This window comes from Mauremys reevesii, unplaced genomic scaffold (genome assembly GCF_016161935.1).
Source record: "Mauremys reevesii isolate NIE-2019 unplaced genomic scaffold, ASM1616193v1 Contig141, whole genome shotgun sequence".
Taxonomy (NCBI): domain Eukaryota; kingdom Metazoa; phylum Chordata; order Testudines; family Geoemydidae; genus Mauremys; species Mauremys reevesii.
In genome coordinates this window covers 65,773-77,915 of record NW_024100762.1, presented here as the reverse complement: position 1 = coordinate 77,915, position 12,143 = coordinate 65,773, and the positions used below count along the sequence as shown (strand labels likewise).

At 48.6% G+C, this 12,143-nt stretch overlaps 1 non-coding gene across 1 annotated transcript; it reads right to left on the bottom strand.

Annotated features, from left to right (window-relative positions):
* Positions 1-10,427: 10,427 nt before the first annotated feature.
* On the bottom strand, positions 10,428-10,500 carry TRNAK-CUU. Its single transcript has one exon. It is a non-coding gene; the product is annotated as a tRNA-Lys (tRNA).
* Between the last annotated feature and the right edge of the window lie 1,643 nt (positions 10,501-12,143).

The window sequence follows — 12,143 nt, the reverse complement described above, 5'->3', positions numbered from 1 at the left end:
GCTGGAGACATAATGAACCAGGAAAGAAGGCAAATGTCAGACAGGGAACCTCAGCTCCGCAAATAAATGCCCTCAGGGCTCCTTCTACACTGCGACTGGGCACTTGACTGACTTCAAATCCGGCCAGCCCAGTTGGTAGAGCATGAGACTCTTAATCCTGCCATCATGAGTTTAAGCCCCATATTGGGCAGCAGCAACAGCTCTTAGGTGTCACTGTTATGTTTATAGTCACAGCCCAAAATGAAATAAATTCTCTGTCCGCTCTACAATCTAAGGCAGATCTGGTTCCTTCCTCTCTGAGCTTCAGTAAAACATGAAGTAAGAACAAATAGAATTTTCTCCTCTTCCATTCTACCCCAGGCAAGAAGAGGGGATAATAACCATTTAATGGATTACTGCAGAGAGAAAAGTTTGGTCTTTATAAATAGGACAATGATCAATTGTTCTCCATGTCCACTGACGGTAGGACAAGAAGTAATGGGCTTAATCTGCAGCCAGGGAGTTTCTCGTTAGATGTTGGGAACAGCTTTCTAACTCTGAGTGTAGTTAAGCTCTGGAATAGGCTCCCAAGGGTGTCTGTGGAGTCTCTGTCCTCGGAGGTTTTTAAGAACAGGTTGAACAAACCTCTGTCAAGGATACTCTGCATATACTTGGTCCCATAGACAACCTGCTCTGGCTCTGGTTCCCTCCTTCTGCTCCCTGCCTGGGCCGGCTGCTGTGGACACTTGACCCCACATGGCCCTGACACATCGTCTCTGCTTGGCCCTGCCTCAGCAGACAGGGCTGGATTTCATGACCTCTCCAGGGCCCTTGCAGCCGTACAGCTCTGTAATTCGATGCCATTGCAATATAATATAAACAACAACAAACGTGGAAACACCCCAATCTAACAATTCAGTGTGAACTGACATTCCACAGCACAAAGTGACAACATGTAGGAGTGCAAAGCCTGACAATTCAGCACCATGCAAAAGAAGGCCCCAAGGGGCAAAATGACACACTGCAAAAGAGTTCAGCTCAAACCAACGCAACACAAGGCAGTGCAAAAAACCATACAACAAGAAACAATGCGTCAGAGTGCAAAGTGACACTGTGCAAAACAGCTCAGCGTGGAACAACGACACAGCACAAACCCACACAACAGAATCCTATAGAAAGGTAGAGCAGGGAGGGACCCGGAGAGTCAGGACCAAATCTCCCTTAGGCCACCCCTGATGGTGTTTGAAGAACAGGGAAACAAAGGGCACCATGAACTTATGTTTTTTTGGATGAGTCAAGAAAAGGGAGTAGCATTGTCCCCCTCGGTCAGCCCCTGTTCAATTCCAGATCAGAAAGCAAAACTCTTCTGCAAGAATATCCAAAAAATGTTGTGTTTCACTTCACTTCATAAGTACAGTTGTGTGGCAATTAAATGATGACCCTAAAGTTTCATAAAAGTGTGGGAAATACGGACGTATCTGAGAAAATGGCTTGGAATGAAGGAAGACAAAAATTGATCGGTCGAGGGAACAGGCCCTGTTTCCCTCTGGTTTGGAGCTTCTCTCACAACAACTACCGGAATAGAAAAGCTAAGCAAATGTGGTTCTATTGTTCCAAAGGAGATTGAAGTGAGGCCATTGTCTCCGGAGAGAATTCAATGGTAATGTCAGGAGTAGGATGTGAAACCACATCTCTATGCAGAGACCAGAACACCCAAGGAACTGGAAAAAAAAGAGTTTTAAAACTAGCACTTTAGACCAGTCCACCATCCTGATACTACAAAGAATGTGACTTATCAACCCTAGTTTTCATTAATAGTTGATGGACTCTTTAGGGAGGTCGAGATGGCACATCTCTTTCAACCCCTAGAGACCTTCTACAGCACAGCTGATTTTTAGACACACTCACCCAGACCTAAAGTTGCACGTTTCCTGGAGCTCCATGACTTCTGTGGTAATCTCCCTGCTCGCGTCTTAAGTGAACAAAAGATGAGTGCTGGCATTCTGAGACAGTAATGGAGAACCTCAAAATCCTGCCCTGTGGGCCAGACAGTTAAGCAACCAGCACCCACAACCCCTACCATGATAGCATCCTGTCTGGCAACAACTCACTTACCAACAGCTGGGGCGTGAAATCCCCATTTCTTTGTTGTTCTGTCACTGTAGTCCCCACTTTCCTATTGCTTGTCTGTATAATCTCTGTCTGGTTCTGTGACTGTTTCTGTCTGCTGTATAATTAAATTGTTGGGTGTAAACCAATTAAGGTGGTGAGGTATAATTGATTAGATAATCATGTTACAGTATGTTAAGATTGGTTAGTTACATTTCAGTAAAATGATTGGTTAGGGTATAGCTAAGCAGAACTCAAGTTTTACTATATAGTCTGCAGTCAATTAGGAAGTAAGGAGGGGAATGGGAATGGGAATGGGAAATTAGAATTATGTTTTGCTCAGGGCCGGCTCCAGACCCCAGCGTGCCAAGCACACGCTTGGGGCGGCATCCCGCGGGAGGGCGGCAGGCGGCTCTGGTGGACCTCCCGCAGGCATGCCTGCGGAGGGGCCGCTGGTCCCGCAGCTCAGATGGAGCATCCGCAGGCATGCCTGTGGGAGGTCCACTGGAGCCGCGGGACTGGAGACCGCCAGAGCACCCCCAGCGGCGTGCCGCCCTCCTTGGGGCGGCGGAAATCCTAGAGCCCCCCTGGTTTTGCTAAGGGGGGGAATAGGAACAGGGAAGGGGAACAGGACACAGGCAAGCCTCTGTGGTGTCAGAGCTGGGAAGGGGGACACCGAGGAAGGAAATTGGAATCATTGCTTGCTGGAAGTTTACCCCAATAAACATTGAATTGTTTGCAACTTTGAGCTTCCTGCATTGCTGCTCTCTGGTCACATGAGAAGGACCAGGAAATGGGAAGGTGATGGGATAAACCCTCTAACAAGTACGTCTTTCAGTGTGTGAAAAACCCCAGAACCAGTATAATTAAGCTGACCTAAGCCGTGGTTAGATAGTGCTAAATGAAAGAAAAGATTGTTCTGCCAATGTAGCTACTACAGGGATGCAAAACCCCTCCAATCACTGTAACAACTGTCTACTCCACAGTGCTACAGCAGTATTTTAACTGTAGCCGGCCTCACAGTGAGACAAGATCTGGCTCCATGGATGCTCAGGCACTAACAGCATACTAATGCCTCCATAGTTGGCAGGATGCAAACCTGTGTGGGGAGACCCCAATTGATTTCTAGTCTACTGCCTTAACCACTCAGCCACAACTACTTGATGTACAAGTGCTTTACTACACAATGTTTCTGTTCTCACAGAATTGTCACTTCAAATAGCTCAGACCAGCTTCCCCAGCACACTCACGGCTGTGCATTAGTGTAAGTGTGTCCTTGGCTGAACAGCAAGAGCTCCTGCCCATTTCCCTTCCAGCTGGAGCAGGATTAGAGTGTGTTTGTGGTTAACAACATTGCTATAGATTGTTGTTCATTCCCCACTCTGACAATTCAGACAGTCCCTTTCCTATTCGAATCTCCACCATATCATTCCAATAGCCGGGGGCAGGATTTCTCTGGGGCACTGAAATATTTCAGGGGATTGGTGCGTGAGCTCAGCCTTGCATTCCATCCCTGATGTTTCATGGACTAACAACAGCAGCAGAAAGAAAGAGCTGAGCCAATATCTCCCTGCCAGGGATGCAGGTGCCACGTCCCCTCTGTCTGACCATCGCCATTGCAGGAGAGAAGGTTTCAATGGAATCGAATGCCCTGGCTCAGACAAGAGACACAGGGAGGTTTTGCGGTTCATGGATCTGTGCAAAAGAAATTGTGTCTCTGTATGAAATTGAGGAGGGAAATGAAATGTTCACATGGTGGCCCAATGCCCTAACGAATGTGGGTGAAGGACTTGGGCTGAAAAATGATTTTACAGGAGTTCGTATCGACTTATTGCCCTGATTAAAATCTATGGCTAAAAGGCAGCCACTGTTGTTAGTACTTGAACCTGTGTAGGGACACCCGAGTGGATGTCAAGTCCATTGCCTTAACCAGGGGTAGTCGATTATTTTATCAAGATCCAGATTTCTTGGTCAAGGTCTAGTCAATGTCTAGACTCCAGAGAAAATAATACACTGATGATAATAAGAAGAATTTAGAAATATTTTGCAGTCACTATGGACATAACTATAATGATCGTCTCGTGTTTCACTCCTTATATCTGGCACCACCGCCTTTACCTTTAGTCTTGTAGTTTACCAAGGGTAAAACTAAACATCACTTCAGATACAAGGGAGTGTTTGTGTTCATTCCTGCTAGCTACACAGGGGTTTGATGTAGCTGCTTTCAATCCTCCGGCTCTGCCCTGATAAGTAACATTTCAGGGTGTCACTGAACTGAAGGAGGGAGATCACTTTTTGACAGGTTACGCCTTCTCTTAAAAGTGTTTGCCTGGCTGGCAGCCCTGGTTCCCAGGTCTCTCCTGAGGGAAGAAAGTTTCTGTGCAAAATACTAAAACTTTTAACAGAGAGGAGGGAAAGGCGATGGCCACATGATGGGGCCAGTATGTACCACAACATGGTTCTTTTATGTGGGATGACTCTGAACACTGACTGATCTCCACTCCCTTGGATTTGAAGAGATGTTTAGTTTTCATTTAGGAACCTATAAGGCTGAACCAATGTTATGGATGGTGACACTACAATTGAAGGGTTATTTAATGTTGTAGAAATTGTTAAAAACACTGAGCTTAAACTGGAACTGCCTGTTATTAAAGGCTGGTTTCCCCACGTCAGTTCCATAAGCTCTGCTAGAAAGGCCCTGGGTTCTCTCCTGCCTTGGTGGGAACTGGAGGGAATCATCCCCTGCTGCCCTTGGCTCCAGGCTGGTTTTTCTGGGGAGGGGACGTGGAATTGATTTGTTTGCTGTTGAGAAGGGAGCCAGGCCAGTTCTCAGGGAACGAGAACTCCCAGCATCTTCCCAGCCCAACCCAGGCTGCTGCCCTGTCCCAGCCTCTGTTCCCCTGGGGGCCCTGCGTGTTTGACTCTAGAGCAGGCCGGGAGCAGCATCTGAGGCAGAGGACAGCCTGGGCCGGGGAGATAAAAAGGAGTTTAGCAAGCAAAAAAGGTAAAATGGCAGTGAGTATTACCTTGGACTCGACGGCATTTCTCCATTGGTCTGTCTGCTTTGGGGCAGGGACAATAACACGTCCTGCTGCATTTGTTATTTCAAAGGGCGGTTTAGAATTTTCATTCTCACACACGGTGCACGAAGCAGGACTCAACCTTTGCTGTAAACTAAACAAGCTGCTCACAGATTCTGGCAGCCACAATGAGCATTTGGGTGAGAGCTCAGACCTGCCCCTGTCCCAGAGGGAGGGGGTCATCTGTGTGGGGACTGGACCACTGACCTACCCGCTCCTAACTCCCAAATGTTCAGTAACTCTATTATCAGTGCCTGTGAGTGTTATTTAAACCATAAGAAAAACCACACTGGGCCAGACCAAAGGCCCACCTAGCTCTGAACTTTGTCTTCTCACAGTAGCCAATACCAGGTGCCCCAACAACCAGTCAACAAGGGACCCCTGGGAGTTGAACCCAGGATCTCCTGTTTACAAAACAGATGCTTGAGCCAGCTAAGCCATGGTGCCTGTAAGAGACTAAAACACTCTGTCTGCCCACACCTGACTCCCTGCCATCACCACCAGGGTCTGATAAGCTTTGCTTGTGTTTGGATTCTGCAAAGCAGAGGAGCAGGTGACGTTTTCCTTGCAAGCTGTGTGTGTGTGAGTGAATCTTTGGCCAGGTCTGCACTAAAAAGTTGTTTCAGCAGAATTATATTGCTCAGGTGTATGAAAAACACACAACGCTCTCTCGGTCGGTAGCTTGTGGCTGGTGTACACACTGCAATGCCATGTCTGGCGACAAAACTGCCCTGTTTTGGTGACAAAATAAAACGACTTCAATGAGAGGCCTAGAGCTTTTTGCAGCAAACTTAAAGTAACAAATTGTCAGTGTAGATGCTGCTGTTCATTATATCACCATAACTGGCCTTCCCCAGTATCCCACAATGCCCGCCGTGAACTTGCCTGCCCTGCATTCCTGCTACAGAGCCATGGGCTCCTCCCCTTTCATCGCTCTGGGAAGTTCTGACAGCTGAGCCTGCTGCTCTGCTCCGGCAGCCAGGAGCAAATCACTGCTGTGGATGCTGCTCTCTCCCGCCCTGCGAACACAGAGCAGGGTGGTGGGAACTTTCTTACATTGCGGGGGGTCATCCGAACTGTGACACGCCCATGACACCCCTTCCCTTGAGGAGGCCCTTATCTTCTAAACAGGGACGGCTGTTTTCTAGTAAAATCACGAAAAGGGAAGGAGAAAACTCAAAAGAGGTTCCTCCTGGCGCTCACGTGCCTGAACCCGAATACTCTCTCAGTCCTCAAAGAGAGACCTGGAGAAGGAGACTTGCTGAAGCAAAGCCACAGGGGTCTCTGAGGTTTCCCTGGCCCCTCGCCCCTGTCCTGCCTGGCTGATGTCAGCATCTCTCTGTGAGGTCACCACCTCCCCACCATCTTTGACCAATAGTCTGAGGTCCTGCAAAAGGCCTTTGTGATGTCACTGCCACACCCCTCCCTTGCTGTGCTAATGTCCTGCCCCTGGGCAGGCACTTTGGAGGTTTGAGCTACTCCCTGTGGATCACCCACTCAAGGAGCGTTCGTTCTAGGAAGCAAGCCGGCTAGACAGGAAAACATCAGACGCTGCTCCCAATGCTACACTCAGTTTTTCAGAAATTAGTTGACTTTATGGCCAGAAGAGACCATTAGAGCATCTAATCTGACCCCCTGCATATCACAGGCCTCCTGTATGACACAATAGCTCCTTTTGGGACAAACACATTCCAGAAAGGCATCTAGTCTTCATTAAATGACATCAGGAGATGGAGAATCCACCACTTTCCCTAGAAGACATTTTTCTCCAGCCCTCAGAACATTTGGTGGCTCTTTGCTATTGAACGAGCTCAACCTGTTTAGCTTATCAAAAGAAGATTGAAAGGTGATTTCACTGAAGTGTTGAATGGCCTTAATGGAGACAAAAGATTGGGTATGAAAGGGCTCTTTAATCGAGCAGAGAAAGGCATAACAAGACCCAATGGCTGGAAGGTGAAAAGAGACAAATTCATATTACAACTAAGGCACAAATATTCAACAGCGAGGATAATTCACGACAGGAACAAGCTCCCAAGGAAAGTGGTGGATTCTAATTCTAATTCCTTATGAATATTCTGTGTGTTTGTGTCTGCAGGGGAGGAACATGCTCTATGCCCAGAGGACTTTATTCCTCCAGCCTGCAAGGACAGAGGGGATGTCAAGGAGTTGCTCCTTCAATCCCCCCTACAGAAAGGCCCTTCTTAGGAAAGGCAAAATCCTGGAGAGAAAGAGTAACACTGAACAAGACTCCAGAAAGACCGATTTTTATAATCACAGTGAGGAGTTTTTCACCTGAACAGGGACTTGAACCCTGGGCCCTCAGATTAAAAGTCTGATATTTTGCCAACTGAGCTAGCCAGGCTCACATATGGAAAGTACAAGTTGGTGCAGAGGTGAAGCTAGTCAAGAAAAAGCAAGACGGCCACAATAGGGGAAACCTGCTGCTCTCTCTCTCTTCCCAGCCCTGGCCTGGCTGGGTATTAGTGCTGGTTAAAAAGACGGGAAAGTATCGGCATCTACCAGCCATTCATAGCTGTACAAGACTCAGGCACAATACAGAGGTGCCCATCTGCAAGTGCCGAATGGTTGGATTGGCTAATGCAGCCTGTAGATGTCCAGGGCACTCTGGGATATAGAGCCAAGTGTCCATCACCATCATCATTTCAAAGGGATAATGATAATGGTAGCAAGGTTCACAACTGACTCAGCAGTTGCATACAAAGGTGCACGTTTGGCAGTTACGTTGGCTCAGGTTGGCCACCCCAGTCTAGATGTAGAAGTTACAACATTTAAACTTGAAAGAGGGGCCAATTTCCCCATCATTTCCCACCTTTACATCCAAACACGATGAAGGTAGCAGATAGAGCCAGAGCAGGTTGTCTATGGGACCAAGTATATGCAGAGTATCCTCGGCAGAGGTTTGTTCAACCTGTTCTTAAAAACTTCTGAGGAGAGAGACACCACAGATGCCTTTGGGAGCCTATTCCAGAGCTTAACTGCACTCAGAGTCTGACATTGGTGAAGTAGGAGGCTGAGGAGAACAACACTGGCTGTCAGAGAAAAACAGTCTTCCCTGGTGCTTTAAGCAGTGGGTTCTAGAGTTTTAACAGCCTTGGCCTGGGTTCAATTCCCCCTAAAAACCAGAAGTTTTTCAATGAAAATCTCCATTCATTTTGCATGTGAAATGGAAAGGCAAAGAGGGCTTCTTGTCATTATCAACAAGGCAAAGAATGGCTTTTTGCTCACTAAATATTTTTAAAAGGTGCTGACTCAACCTGAAGATCTCATTGCATTTATATTTACAATGGAATGATTCTCTCTAGGATAGACAGAAATTCTTCAGCTAGACTCAGATTCCACGAGAATACGAGAAGCGATTGTGTCTAACACCTGCCTTTTTTTGGACAACAGCGATGTCCAAGTTTTCCATGGACATTTCCCTTCCAGCACCTCAGGCCCCATCCAACAATACAAGAAACTGAAATGCACAGAAAGTTTCTCACCATAGGATTCACTGACCAGGCTGGGGGAAAAGTTTTGCCAGAACACTTGGTTATAATATCCCTCCCTGACCTTAAATGGAAAGCAAGGGGATAACTCTCAGAGCACATAACCACAGCTTATGAGTCTCACATTCTACACTGTCCATGTACCCTTCTCCCTCCCCCTCTATATTGACCAGCCAAGCCTGCCCCCCTCAAGCCAGGCCAAGACTCTTCTGGGTAAGGAGCTTGGAATTTACCCAGCGAGGGGCTCTACATGCACCACTTTTGAAGATGTTTGGATTCCCTCCAACTTCTCTCATACAAATGCTGAATAGTTGGTGGTGTAATGTTACAGGAGAGATTGAAATTAGGCTATTTCATCAGATAGAAGACAGTGATTGTGTCAGGAGTGGGATGTGAATGGAGCCTAGAGCAACAAATGACAGTGTTAGGGGGCTTATTCCTTCACCCTCTCACTTCCCTGGTCCTTCTCACATGAACAGAGAGCAACAATACCCGAAGTCCAAAGGCGCAAACAATTCGATGTTTATTGGGGTGAACGTCCAGCAAGCATGATTCCAGTTTCCTTCCTCAGTATCCCCCTTCCCAGCTCTGACACCACAGAGCCTTGTCTGTGTCCCTGTTTCTGTTCCCATCCCCTGTTCCCATTTCCCCCTATAGCCAAACATGATCCCAATTCCCCCATCCCCAGTCCCTGGTCCCATTCCCCCCCGCCCCCCCGCCTTCCTGATTGACTGCAGACTATATAGTAAAACCTGAGTTCTGCTTAGCTATTCCTTAACCAATCATTTTACTGAAATGTAACTAACCAATCCTAATATACTGTAACGTGATTATCTAACCAATTATATTCCACCACCTTCATTGGTTTACACGCAACAAAATGAATTATACAGCAGACAGAAACAATCACAGAACCAGACAGAGACCATGCAAATAAACATACAAAACAATACAGAAGGGAGGATTTCACAACTACATCTATACAGACATAAGGGTTTTCCAGCTGTGTCTATTGAAAAGTGAGTTCTTGCCAGACAGGATGCTACCAAACTAAGTTTCCCTTTCTCTGGAGGTGATGGAATATCAGGACAGGATTGTATTCCTAACAGCCCAATAGCACCTTATTTCAGTGTGACTAGTTGGGAATGTGAGGATGTGACCATACACTTCCCACCTTATGGCTGCCTTTGCTGCTTAGCCGAAGAACCAGGCCTCAGACTGTCACAGTAAGAGAAGGCCATTACACAGACAGACAGTGATTTTTTATTCTTTCTTTTATATCTTTATAACTAGCTAAGTGAAAAAAATACACCTAAATTCTTAAAGTACAGGCCTCTGCAGACTGGCCTGAATCTCTGTATCCTAACAGTCCTCGAGGTCAGGCAGCCTCTGGGTAAGGGGGTGGGGACTCAGATCCTTCCCCTGGCCAATTCCACCAGGGTCGTGTATAAACCAGGGAAGTTCCCCACAATAGCCAGACCAGATGCCCCCTGTACACTTGTGCTCTGTCCTCATTGCTTCTCTCTCTCCCTTCCCCCCATCTCTGCTGCTCCCCCTCTGGGCTTTCTCAGCACCTGGCCCCACAGCGCTTCCTGGCAGCAAGAGACTGCGCTATCTGCACCTGCTCCTGCGGATGTGGCCTCTCTCCTGATTCCTGAGGAAAGGAACCTTGTCAGGAAATGGCCACAGCTTCTGGGAATCCCTGTGTGGCTGTGAACAGAGTTTGGCTCCTGGCACCTTAAAAGCTGAGCACCCAGACAGGGGCTTGAACCCTGGACCCTCAGATTAAGAGCCTGATGCTCTAGCAACTGAGCTACCTGGGCTTGTTAGGAAAGAGCTTCACCATTCACCACAAGAGTGATTATCCCAGTGTGCAGGCAAGAGTGACCAGGCAGGCAAAAGAGAGGCCAAAAAAAGTCCCAGGAACCCCTCCTCTTTTTCTGCACAGCCACTGCCTGTCAGCAGGGTTCCTCCTCCTCCTCAGGGAGACTAAATCTCTGTGCCTAGACAGCCGGTCCATCCGCTGCACCTCAATCCCCCATGCCCGAGCCTCCCTGCCAAAGCCCTGCACCTGGCCCCATACAGTTAAGTCTCACGTCTCACTGGGAACTCGACTTCTTGTGCCCAGAGAGTCTTGCCCCCCCTCAGTAGATGACCTGAGAAACACAGTGTCCGGCTTTTCCAAAGAAGTGTTTAGACCCCCTCATCATGTGGCCTAAAGGATGAGGCATCTCCCTGTGGATCGGATGATTCAGGATTTGAGTCCCCTCGTGGTTGTGCTCACTTTGTGCTGAACGTCCTGCTCCCTTCAGGGCTGGAACCTCTTCTTGGCCGCTCAGGCCAATGCTCTGGCTTCAGCTAGAGCCCCGGGAAGGAGTTGGGGGTTGGGTGTCACAAAGGCTGGGGCATGAGCCCCAGGGGCTTCCAGTCTCGCCTTGGCCATTCCTGACTTGCCAAAGAAAATGGGCGGCTCCACTGCCAAAGTGAGCACCATGAGTGGGAACGGTCAGAGCCCCACCAGGGGGGCTGGCCCTGCTTTCCTACCATCTTCTGATGTTGGCCACAGAGCATCAGCAGCCGCCCTGCAGGCTGGTCTGTGGGTGGCCTTCAGTCGGGGTTTGGCATGGCAGGGAGCAGGGAGCAGGCTGGCCTGGTGTCTCTGTGGCTGTCTGGTGGCCACGCATAGGCATGGTCCTGCCCTCGTCTAGCTCGGCCTTCCATTGCTCTGTGGCTTTTAAACCTTCCCTTGGAGCTATCAGCACCAGCCGCCTCTGCTCTAGGTGCCCAGAGGAGGAGAGGTGCTGGGCTCCCACCTGGGACTCTGCCTCCCTCCTGCCTAGCCCTGACTATCAAACCTGGCCCTGGCCCTGGCCCTCCTTCCTTCAAGTGCCAGGTGGACAAGAGGCAACATGTGGCTGCAAGCAAAATGGCCAAACTTGTGGGCATCAGGTGAAGCTGTGAGAATCCCGACCCTCAGGTGTCAGTAGCCAGTTCTAGAGCCCTGACCCACCACAGCCATAATAACCCAACAGGATGGGAAAGACTGGCTCTTGAACAACTGGAAACAGGGAAGTTGAGCACTGTGAGCTCCAGGGCTTTACCACAAGCCAACACAAGGTCCCATTGAGAATTGAACTCAGGCCTGGTCCACACTAAAAAGGGGGTTCGAATTAGGGTACGCAAATTCAGCTACAGGAATAGTGTAGCTGAATTCGAAGTAGCCTAATTCGAACTACTCACCAGTCCAGACGCGGCGGGGTCGAACTCCGCGGCTCCCCTGTCGACTCCACCACCGCCGTTTGCAGTGGTGGAGTACCGGAGTCGACCGCGGCGCTTCCGGAGTTCGAACTATCGCATCTAGATCAGATGCAATTGTTTGAACTCCGTGAAGTCGAACTCACCGCGTCGACCCGCGCGGTGAGTATGGACCTGCCCTCAGATTGCAGGATTCAGAGTCCTGAGTGCT